Source organism: Dendrobates tinctorius, unplaced genomic scaffold (assembly GCF_039654945.1).
Source record: "Dendrobates tinctorius isolate UK_male_01 unplaced genomic scaffold, ASM3965494v1 ptg000075l, whole genome shotgun sequence".
NCBI classification, from domain to species: domain Eukaryota; kingdom Metazoa; phylum Chordata; class Amphibia; order Anura; family Dendrobatidae; genus Dendrobates; species Dendrobates tinctorius.
This window is the reverse complement of record NW_027361743.1, coordinates 22,351,126-22,362,171: the sequence shown is the minus strand read 5'-3', so window position 1 is coordinate 22,362,171 and position 11,046 is coordinate 22,351,126. Positions and strand designations below refer to the sequence as shown.

The 11,046-nt window shown below is 43.8% G+C and overlaps 1 pseudogene; it reads left to right on the top strand.

Annotated features, from left to right (window-relative positions):
• Positions 1–4,831: 4,831 nt before the first annotated feature.
• On the top strand, positions 4,832–5,263 carry LOC141096612 (ubiquitin-ribosomal protein eL40 fusion protein-like; annotated as a pseudogene).
• The last annotated feature ends 5,783 nt before the right edge of the window (positions 5,264–11,046 follow it).

Genomic DNA, 11,046 nt, shown 5'->3' with positions numbered 1-11,046 from the left:
AGGCCGGCACAGCCCCCCGAAAGGCCCGTACAGACCCCAGAGAGGCTGTACAAGGCAAAAACAGGGTTTTTCTTATTCCGATACCGGAAGTCCCATAGACTTGAATGGGACTTCCGGTATCGGAATCGGCGATACCGATACTTTTTTTAAAGATCGGCCGATCCATTCCGATCCGATACTTTGAAGTATCGGACGGTATCGCTCAACTCTACCTGTGAGTCACTGTAATGCCGTAGCAGCATTACTGTGATTGGCTGGTCGTCTGACATCATCAAGGATTATAAAAAAAATAGGCACTGCCAGACTCACTGACGCCATTGCACAGCTTTGTGACACTTCGTATTGGAGGAAGAGAGTGCTTGCCTAGGTGTGTGTGCACAGTATAACAAATCAGAGGCCTGTAGTGTTGATACTGGTGCTGAAACTGAGCCGTCATACTAACAGCCATTCTAAGGGCTAATTGTTTGCAGCAGATACAATATGCATTTAACCTAGGAAAGAGAGAGAGTCACAGGACCAGCAAGAGTGACAGAATCCATTCTGTAGACCATGAATACGCCAATGTATTCCACTGGCAAATATATAGCTTCCTTTTTTGTAGGGGATGAAAAAATTGAATATATTGTAAGCCAACAAGTACTACGTGCTTTGAGGTCCTTTTTTGTATTATATAACACACCCAAAAATCGTTGAAACATTTTCCTGGGCTACATTTTGTAAGCCATATTGTGTCTCAAAAGTGGACACCTGATATGAGCTGTCCCTCTATGCCTTGGAGGCGTTGTGCTGCCCTGCCGCTAGCATCTTGTCTGAGTGGGTTTTAAGTGGGCAGCCCATTCTCCAGACCTGAACCCCATTGAAATCCTCTGGAATGTAATCAAGAGGATGATGGATAGTTGCAAGTCATCAAACAAAGAAGAACTGCTTACATTTTTACACCAGAAGCAGTGTGAAAGACTGGTGGAAAGCATGCCAAGACGCATGAAAGCTGTGACTAAAAATCATGGTTATTCCACAAAATATTGATTTCTGAACTCTTTCCAAGTTAAAACATTAATATTGTTGTTTCCAAATGATTATGAACTTGTTTTCTTTGCATTATTTGAGGTCTGAAAGCTCTGGGTTTTTTTTTTAAATTTTGACCATTTTTCTTTGTCAGAAAAAAACAAAATTTATTGCTTGGAAATTCGGAGACATGTTGTCAGCAGTTTATACAATAAAAGAGCAATTTACATTTTACTCAAAAATAAACCTATAAAGAGAAAAATCAGGCAAACTGAACAATTGGAAGTGGTCTCTTAATTTTTGCCAGAGCTGTATACATGAAAATTTGAACAGAGTGTGTACGAGGTCCTCCTTTATGTCTAATATAGTGTGTATCTGAGTCCCTTATTTTGTCTTATATACTGTAAAAGTCATACAGGAAGAAAAATGTTTCCTAACATTTTTTTGTTCCTGTAAAATGCAATTTCTCGTCTGTTCGGAATGTTTTATTGTCATTCCGTAAAGTGGAGTAAGGGTACTGTCACACTTAGCGATGCACCAGCGATCCCAACAACGATATGGATCGCTGGTGCATTGCTAAGTGGTCGCTAGTGAGCTGCCACACAGACAGATCTCACCAGCGACATTGCAACGGTCGGGGGTCGCTACTTACCTGTCAGATGCGGCGATCCTGACGTCCTCCCGCCCGCGTCCACGCGTCGCTCGTCGGCACCACAGGAAGCCCAGCAGGAAGCTGACGACGAGAAATGGCCCAGGCCGTTCTCGCGCGAACAGCGATAACCAGCAGGGGAGCCGGTCGGAGGTAAGTATCAGACACAGCGATATCGCTAGCAATATCGCTATAACGTCACAAAACCAGTGACGTTATAGCAATATTGCTAGTGATATCGCTTAGTGTGACAGGCCCTTAAGAGTGTGACATCATTGTTCTCAGCAGGGATCTGGGAGTCAGAAATGCTTCCCGGGGTCTTGCCAATAGTATTCTCCTTCCATTCAGCACTTTTCCCATCCATTTGAATATTTTCACTGCCCCCCAGCTCAGATTTCCCATTGACTCTCATTATACTCGTTACTCGAAACGAGCATGCGAGTAATAGGAATTGCTTGGTTAGGGCAACAAGCATTTTAGTGCTCGCTCATCCCTAATAGTTACCACTCTGGGTAGGGCCAATCTGCCCATATAATACACAGTGGTCATTCATTTGAATAGGTGAACCTACACATCTTAATAAAAGTGCTGAAACCAAAGCTTTTTTTTTTCTCTTATCTCATGATGTCTGAATAATAACCATCCAATTACTCATAAAGTCATCGTCTCGCTGTAAATATAGGCCACCTTTCATATACTCCTTCACGATTTGATCATTATCGTGGAATACCTAAAGACTAACTTTTATCTTCTTTCATTTTATCATTTTAATCTTAGCTTCTTTAATTCCTGAGAGATGAATCTACATATTCCGCAGAAGAAAACTGCGAGAGCTGAGTCATGGCCGCTCTCGCCATTATTCTTAAGCATTACAGATTGTAATTGCTCCGGAGTTTTTTATTACACAACTTCCATTGAAATATCTACAAAGCAAACAGGAATCACAGCAATCAGAACTAATTCTCATGTAATTATCCAACACTGAATACTTGATAGCGTCTCTGGACGAGAGATGGAAATCAGACTGGAATGAAGACTTCTCTGTTTGCTGTTATAGATATAGCACACAATGGAATCACCATCTGCACAGTGTTATCTAGGTGGAGGGAGGCGATCAAAGATACTGGGCTAAAGAAATATTCAAGTTGGCGTTTTTATAAGGACTGAAGTCACTTTCAGATAAGTTTGCAAAAATGCTGCAAATCTGTCAGATCTCATGCTCCTGGTGGCTCTCTCTGCTTTCCTTTCTGCCACAAATTGAAACTTAGAGGGCCTTACCATCCTCATGAATCACGAAGGAACTGTTCGCCACCGTAGACCTATAAGCCAAATACAAAGCAACGCAATAAAAAGGACACATCAAAGAGCCAGATATCCTGCATTAAATCATGTTTCCCTTTATCTTCTGCTCACCGGACCCCAGCAACAGGATTCTGCCAGTTCAGTTGAAATCTATTCCAGCAAGGCAATAGTTAATCACAGGACGGCTGCTGACGTCGGCACACACGTCGCAACCAGGGATGATAATCTCCTGGATCTGGTTCTGTCAAATAGACAGGTTGTCTAAGAAAGAGACGGTAAACAGAATACCAGATATGTAACCCTCCTTTCCAAGAGCCCCAAGTCAATGGTAGGAGCTACCTCCTTAAAACATACATGGGAATCTCCAAGATAAAGTCCTTCTTTATAGTATGCATGAATGTATTAGTGTGGCTGTTTTTTGCTGACTTACTGCCAGTCTCAGCAGTATTCTCCTGACAATGCCATTTCATGAATATCAACAAATGAAGAAAATCTATTCAGAGGAAAGATGTGAATGTAGTTGGACAGTCTGACAATTGCATTATCTTCCACTCACCTATACTCTGCTGCAATCAGTTTCCAATAGCAATTTCCTCCAGCGCTCAGCGTCCCAAAGGCTTAAATCTGTAGAGTCCTAGCTCATTTTGCAGCTATTTTCCTGATTTATCTACTTCTGTTCCCATCGTTTCAGCTTTTCGAAATTGATTTTTTTTGTGTGCATTTACCCTCATTTTTATGCCAAAGACACTTTCTTTCCTACCATAATTATTTCAATAATTTTTTGCACTATTTTTAATATTAATATGATAAAAATATTCCGTAGCTTTTATTTTTTAGAGTGATTAAAAGGGCAGATCCAGGAGATAACATTTATCCTAAATTAACCGTGGCCCCAGATAGAATGTGGGGTCTCATCCAAGTGCCTGTCTGGTCATGGGCCGCCTTGTTGTTAACAGAATCGGAGTTCTCAAGTCATACTGTTGAGAGTTGTAACAAAGCACAAAGTTGCTGACTCCGTCACTTGCCCCAGTAGGTCACCGATGTCATTAGAAATATTGTTCTTGTAGTAAATATTGATTTCCTCCATATAGGGTAATATTAGTAATATATACCATCTTTTGCTTGGGGACCGTGACAGCATGGGCCTCTGTGATTTCAAATGCCAGGGCTGAATTTCCGTCCCAGTCCATACCTGGGTCTCAGTTAAGTTGGAGTTTGAATGGATAAAAAACAAATCTGAACTGAGAAAAGTAAGTTAATGTGTATGCACAATGTAAGTGCATATTAACACATGACCAATAACCAGAGAAAACAAAACACAAAAAACACAAATATCCTGAACTAAAAAGTAAAAAATATACTGCAAATAATGCATAAAGGTAGTAATAATAATAAGGGTATTTAGTAAACATAATTTTGATCAAAATAATGTACAAGCCATCCCGCCACGTCACGGCAAGCCTTGTGGGACAGACAAGGGTTGCCGTGACGTGGCGGGATGGCTTGTACATTATTTTGATCAAAATTATGTTTACTAAATACCCTTATTATTATTACTACCTTTATGCATTATTTGCAGTATATTTTTTACTTTTTAGTTCAGGATATTTGTGTTTTTTGTGTTTTGTTTTCTCTGGAGTTTGAATGGAGCAGTTTTATAGCATGGCTCTTTGTATTGTGATTATGAAAACTTTCATTGAGGAGATATAATTGCAAAGTCATACTGTCATTGCCACGCAATGTGGGACGTTCTGAGACGACGTGCCTGCTCCAAATTAAATTGCAGGGATCCGGTATAAGTACAAGAGAGGACCGTGCTAACACTTGAGTGTCAAAGGAGAACTCGGGTCTCAATTCTTTTCTCCTCCTTCGGGCCGCCGTGCGGGAAACAGGAAGGCTTCAAGATGCAGATCTTTGTAAAAATCCTTACTGGGAAGACGATCACACTTGAGGTTGAGCCCAGCAAAACTATTGAAAATGTCAAGGCCAAGATTCAGGACAAGGAAGGTATCCCACCTGACCAGCAATGTCTGATCTTTGCTGGCAAGCAGCTTGACGATTGACGTACCTTGTTTGACTACAACATCCAGAAAGAGTCAACCTTGCATCTGGTGCTGCGTCTTTGTAGTGATATCATTAAGCCTTCCCTCCACCAACTTGCCCAGAAGTACAATTGTGACAAGATAATTTGCCGCATGTGTTATGCCCGTCTTCATCCTCGTGCTGTAAACTGTCGCAAGAAGAAATGAAGAAATGTGGCCACACCAATAACCTGCGCCCCAAGAAGACGCTCAAGTAAGCTCCATATGTTCTCCATATGCTTATTTTTGACTTGAGAAATAAAGAAATCCTGCTCTCACAACACCTACCGTAGAAAGTCTATGATTGATGTCGCTTCTTTCCCTACATCATAATGTAAAGGCCCCGTCACACTAAGCGACTTACCAGCGATCCCGACACCGATATCAAGGTGTCAGGATCGCTGGTAAGTCGCTATGTGATCGCTGGTGAGCTGTCACACAGACAGCTTCACCAGCGATCAGCACAGCGATGCCGAGCGTGCGGCATCGCTGGCCACCCCTGTAAAAAATAGAATTAAAATAAAAAATATTGTTATTCTCACCTTCCGATGTCCCGCGCAGTCTTCCGGCCTCTCTCCACGCTCCGGTCCCAGTGATCCTTTGCGAGAATGACCGCGAGAATGTCACGGTCTCGCGGCAGCGACGTCTCGCGGTCATTCGTGCAAAGGATCACTGGGACCGGAGCGTGGAGAGAGGTCGGAAGACTGCGCGGGACATCGGAAGGTGAGAATAACAATATTTTTTTTATTATTATTTTTTACACCTGATCACTGGTCTCCCGCCTGTCACACACAGCGATGCGTGCTGGCCAGCGGGAGACCAGCGACCAAAGAAATGGCCAGAGGTTTCCCAGAGCGATCAGCGATACCGGCAGGGGGCTGGTGAGATCGCTGTTATGTCACAAAAGTTGTGACTCAGCAGCGATCTCGCTACCGAGATCGCTTAGTGTGACGGGGCCTTACGAAGCAGTGTAATCAGAAACCAGAACTCCTTAACCAGGATGGGGTCTGCCTATATCTGTTGCAGTGAATATACTTGTATGCCAATTTCAACTGTATAATTATAAAAAATAAAAACAAGTGATCGTCATAAACCAAAACACACCAAACACCAAGCACGGAGAGCTGCAATATAAAGAGCAGCCTCTGGAGACAATAATGAGGCAGTAGGTTTGTTTAACGTGGATCTTTTCAAATTGTACATTGCAAACTGCTTATGTTATTAAATAGATCTTCCAGACCTGAGGAGGCTGGTATACTTACTGTACTTTAAAATCAATCTTGGAATGGCTATATAATACTGATATTAAGTATAAGCTGGACACAATGTCCATGGCACTGTAATTGCAATTTTCACTATTGAACAACAATTGCGCATTTCCAAAATAGTGGTCATTTTCATTTCTTTTCTAGCAAGACAGGGAATCTGGAAGTAAATAAAAAATTCCTATATAATTTGAAAAGCCAAATTTCTTAAAGCTAAATAGTGTTTCTTCCCTTCTGAGCCCTGTAGTTTCAGGACATTTGGGGCACTGCAAATGCTACATGGCATCTGCAATCTATCACAGTCAAATTTGAGCTACATGCCATACAGTTTGCCCAAACAGTAGATTCAGACGTGTATTGCTACATCTATAATAATAAATCCCCTAAGCAGCTTCCGGTTGTAACAACTTTCGTCCAGTTGTAACCGGTGACGTCACCGCACACCTCTTTCCATGTTAACCCTCAACACACCACTCATCCTCAACACACACACTCCTCTCACCTTTTACCATCTCCACTCACGTCCACTCACTCTTTCACTCCACATACGACCCTTTCTCTCACTCCGTCTCTCATACTCACGCTGTCATCGCCGCTGATCCACGATCCCCGACATCTTCCGCCGGCGCCATCCTGGATCCAGACGTCCTCCACGCCGGCGACATGTTCTTGCGGTGACGCCATCTTGAGTATCGCGAAATCCCGCGATACTCAAGATGGCGTCGCCGCAAGAACATGTCGCCGGCGTGGAGGACGTCGGGATCCTAAATGGCGTCGGCGAAATCTCACGAGATTTCGCCGACGCCATTTTGGATCCAGACGGCATCCACGCCGGCGACATGTTCCTGCGGCGACGCTATTTTGGATCGGCAAAATCCCGCGATACTCAAGATAGCGTCGCCGCAAGAACATGTCGCCGGCGTGGAGGACGTCTGGATCCAGGATGGCGCCGGCGGAAGAAGATGTCGGGGATCGTGGAGCAGCGGCGATGACGGCGTGAGTATGAGAGACCGAGTGAGAGAAGGGGTCGTATGTGGAGTGAAAGAGTGAGTGGACGTGAGTGGAGATGGTGAAAGGTGAGAGGAGTGTGTGTGTTGAGAGTTAACATGGCAAGAGGTGTGATGCTATCGCATCCTCCCGATGCGATAGCATCGGCCATAATCTAGTTACAAATAAATTGGTTAACTAATTTGAGGGGTCCATTTTCTTCGGCTACCCCTTGTGAAAATGAAAAATCTGTGGCTAAAGCAATACAGAATTTAGTGGAATAAATATAACTTTTTGGGTCCCAATGTTTAAAACTTTTGTGAAGTTTCTTTGGATCCAAAACTGTCACTAAACCCCAGGATGAATTCCAAGAAGGGTGCAGTTTCCAAACAGGGATCAATTGTGAGAGGTTTCTGAGGTTTTGCCACCACACGGGCTCTGCAAATGCGACACAAGGTTAGCTCCTTCCCTTCCATAGTATTACATATGCCCAAACAGTAGTTTATGACTATATATGGGGTATTGCCATGTTCAGAAGAGATTGAGTTACAAACTTTCTGGTACCTTTGTGAAAATGAAAACTGTAATCTTTGAATTCCACATCCCAATGTTATCAATTTTTGTGAAACACTTTTGGGCTCAAAATGGTCACCACACCACTAGCCAGATTTCTTGAAGGGTGTAATTCTCAAAAATGGGGTAATTTGTGGGATATTGCTAATAGACATGAGCGAACTTGTTCAGAAAACATTCACCAATCTCAAATTCGTCACGAATGTAGCACTTTCGGATTCGTGTTCGGTTTACCAAGCATTTTTCTTTAAAGTCAGCAAAATTCGGTAAATGATCTCGTTTGCATTAATGTTTTGACTTTGTCTAGGATAGTGGTGCTGTATGACAAGAGGGGGGGCGTGTTTTATGATGGGAGGGGGTGTGAAGTGTCAGAGTGTAATTTTTTTTTTTTCATTTTTTTTTCCTGTAATAACATAATGTGTATACAATCCGGCAGCCAATCAGGGCACAGAAACTATCCACAACGTCATGACACAAGGTCTTCTGTGATTGGTTGCTGAAGTCACATATCCCTGTCCAAATGAAAAGACATCTTGTTTTGCTGGTGGCATTTTCTCAGTGTAACAGAGCAGAGAAGCTGCTCCTGCTGCTGCAAGTGAACTTGTCAGTTAGATAGGATCCTGTTCTGTGTGAAATCAATCTTCCAGTATCTAACTAGATTATGCTAAAACTGTGTTGCACTCAGGAGGCCCCATTTGCTAATCAAAATCATTAGTCCTAATAAAGGGGTTCAGCCAGGATGCCCTATTTTCTAATCCATATGGTTTGAGATAAAACTGTGTTGCAGTGAGGAATCAGAAGGGCCCTTTTGCTCCTCAGAATCGTTAGTTCTGATATTGGGGTTCAGCCAGAAGGCCCTATTTGCTAATCCAAATCATTTGGGCTAAAACTGTATTGCAGTGGGGAACCAGGGGGCCCCATTTGATCTTAAAAATCGTTATCCCTAATATTGGGGTTCAGCCAGGAGGCCCTGTTTGCTAATCCGAATTGAGATAAAACTGTTTTGCAGTGAGGAATCAGAAGACCCCATTTGCTCATTAAAATCAATAGGCCTAAGATTGGAGTTCAGCCAGGAGGCCATATTTGCTAATCCAAATAGTAGTGAGAAATCAGGAGCCCCAATTTGCTACTCAGAATTGTTAATCCTAATATTGGAGTTCAGCCAGCAGGCTCTATTTGCTAATCCAAATTGTTAGGTCTGAAGGGCCTTTCACACATAGCGAGATCGCTAGTGATATCGCCAAAGCGTCACCGATTTTGTGACCCAACAGCGATATCGCTAGCGATCTCGCTTTGTGTGACACGTACCTGCGACCCCCGCTGGATATCGCTGATCGCGCTGGAATGTCCTGGGCCATTTTTTCGTCATTGGCATCCCGCTGGCGCTGACTAACCATGCATGGGCACAGGCGGAAGTCGTCATCATCGCTGCGGTGTGACAGGTAAGAGCGACCCCCGACAGATCGCTTATCGTTGCTGCGTCACTGGTGAAATCTGCTTGTTTGGCAGCTCACTAGCGACCATTTAGCAATGCACTAGCGATCCTGACCAAGTCGTATCGTTGTTGGGATCGCTGGATCATCGCTAAATGTAATGGGACCCTAAGAATGTTGTTCAGGCACACTATCAAAGAAAATAAATAGTGATTGATCATTTAGTGACAGGTGATGACAGTGTTGGCCTAAAGGCCCTTTTACATTTAGCGGTGCACCAGCGATCCTACCAGTGATACGACCCGGTCAGGATCGCTGGTGCATCGCTAAATGATTGCTAGTGAGCTTTCACACAGAAAGATCTCACAGCGATGCAGCAGCGATACAGCGGACGATACTCACCTTTCACACACACAGTGATCCTGACGTCCTCCATCCACATCCAGCGTCGCTCGTCTCACACAGCAGGAAGCCCAGCAGGAAGCAGATGACGAGAAATGGAGCCGCCCGATCTCGAGCAATCAGCAGTGGACAGCGGGGGAGCCGGTCGGAGGTAAGTATCACACATAGCGATATCGCTAGCAATATCGCTATAACGTCACAAAATCAGTGACGTTTTAGCGATATTGCTAGCGATATCGCTATGTGTAAAACCCCCTTAAGATTGTGAAACAGCTAGTTAAAAGAGGGAAAGGGTACATGCAACATGATTGGGAAAAAGCGAGGTCCTGGTGGAAGGGGGAATAAACTTGGTGTTTAATGTGTACGTGGGTTAGGGGTTAATGTTAATGAAAGTTCAACTGAACAGACACCATCTTGTCCTATCCAAATACCACTGACAACATCTGTTACTGGACGGGCTACTTAACTCGCTTTCGGTACGCCTTGTAGATGAGGTCAGAAAGAGCATGTGTTCCAGTGGATGGCAAGTACTGCAGAAAGTGGCCTCTCATCCTCTTCTTCCGTCTTAATATCACACACAGTACAATCCTCAGAGGTGACATTCCAATCACCCTTGTTTCCGCGACACAAATTTCCAAATGCCCAACTGACTGTGGGGAACCACAAATGGGCCATTCTGCAGAGCTATTCACATATTCTATTCCAGGGGCATGAGAGATCTGCTCCAAAGATCACAGAATCCAGAGGAGGAAAGCATCTGCAGTGCACTGATGCCCAAAATTTTTTCATTTTGGATCCGGGATCGGACAAAAAAGGGTCCAAGTAGAATCCAGAACCTCATCGCCAGATGTTAACCACAGGGGGTGGAGATGATCCTGACGAGACTCAGATACCTGAGGAACATGTGGACTGTACTGTGGTGTCAGGGCAGGAAGAGGAGGAGGGTGACTCTCAGGGCAAGGAGTGGGACAAGAGAGAGGATGACGATGAAGTTGTAGATCCTTTGTTATGTGAACCCAGAAGCACACAGTTCAGTAGCTCAGCAGGGGAGGTGGAGGAGGAGGTTACGATGCAGATTTCCACAAAGACATGGAGTGTTGCAACCATGACAAATACTGCTTCCTCAGTCACAACTGTGGCTGTGGCCAGTACCGGTTGCGAGTGTGCAGTTTGCAGGGGCAGTAAGGGTTTAATAGCCTGGGCCTTTTTTGAGCCTGTAAAGGATAACCCAATTCACGTTATCTAACAAATTTGCAAAAAAAGACTCAGTAGAAGCAAAAATTGCAATAATTTGACAACTACATGCATGAACTGGCACATGCACGATCAACATACCTTAGTTTGGGAAT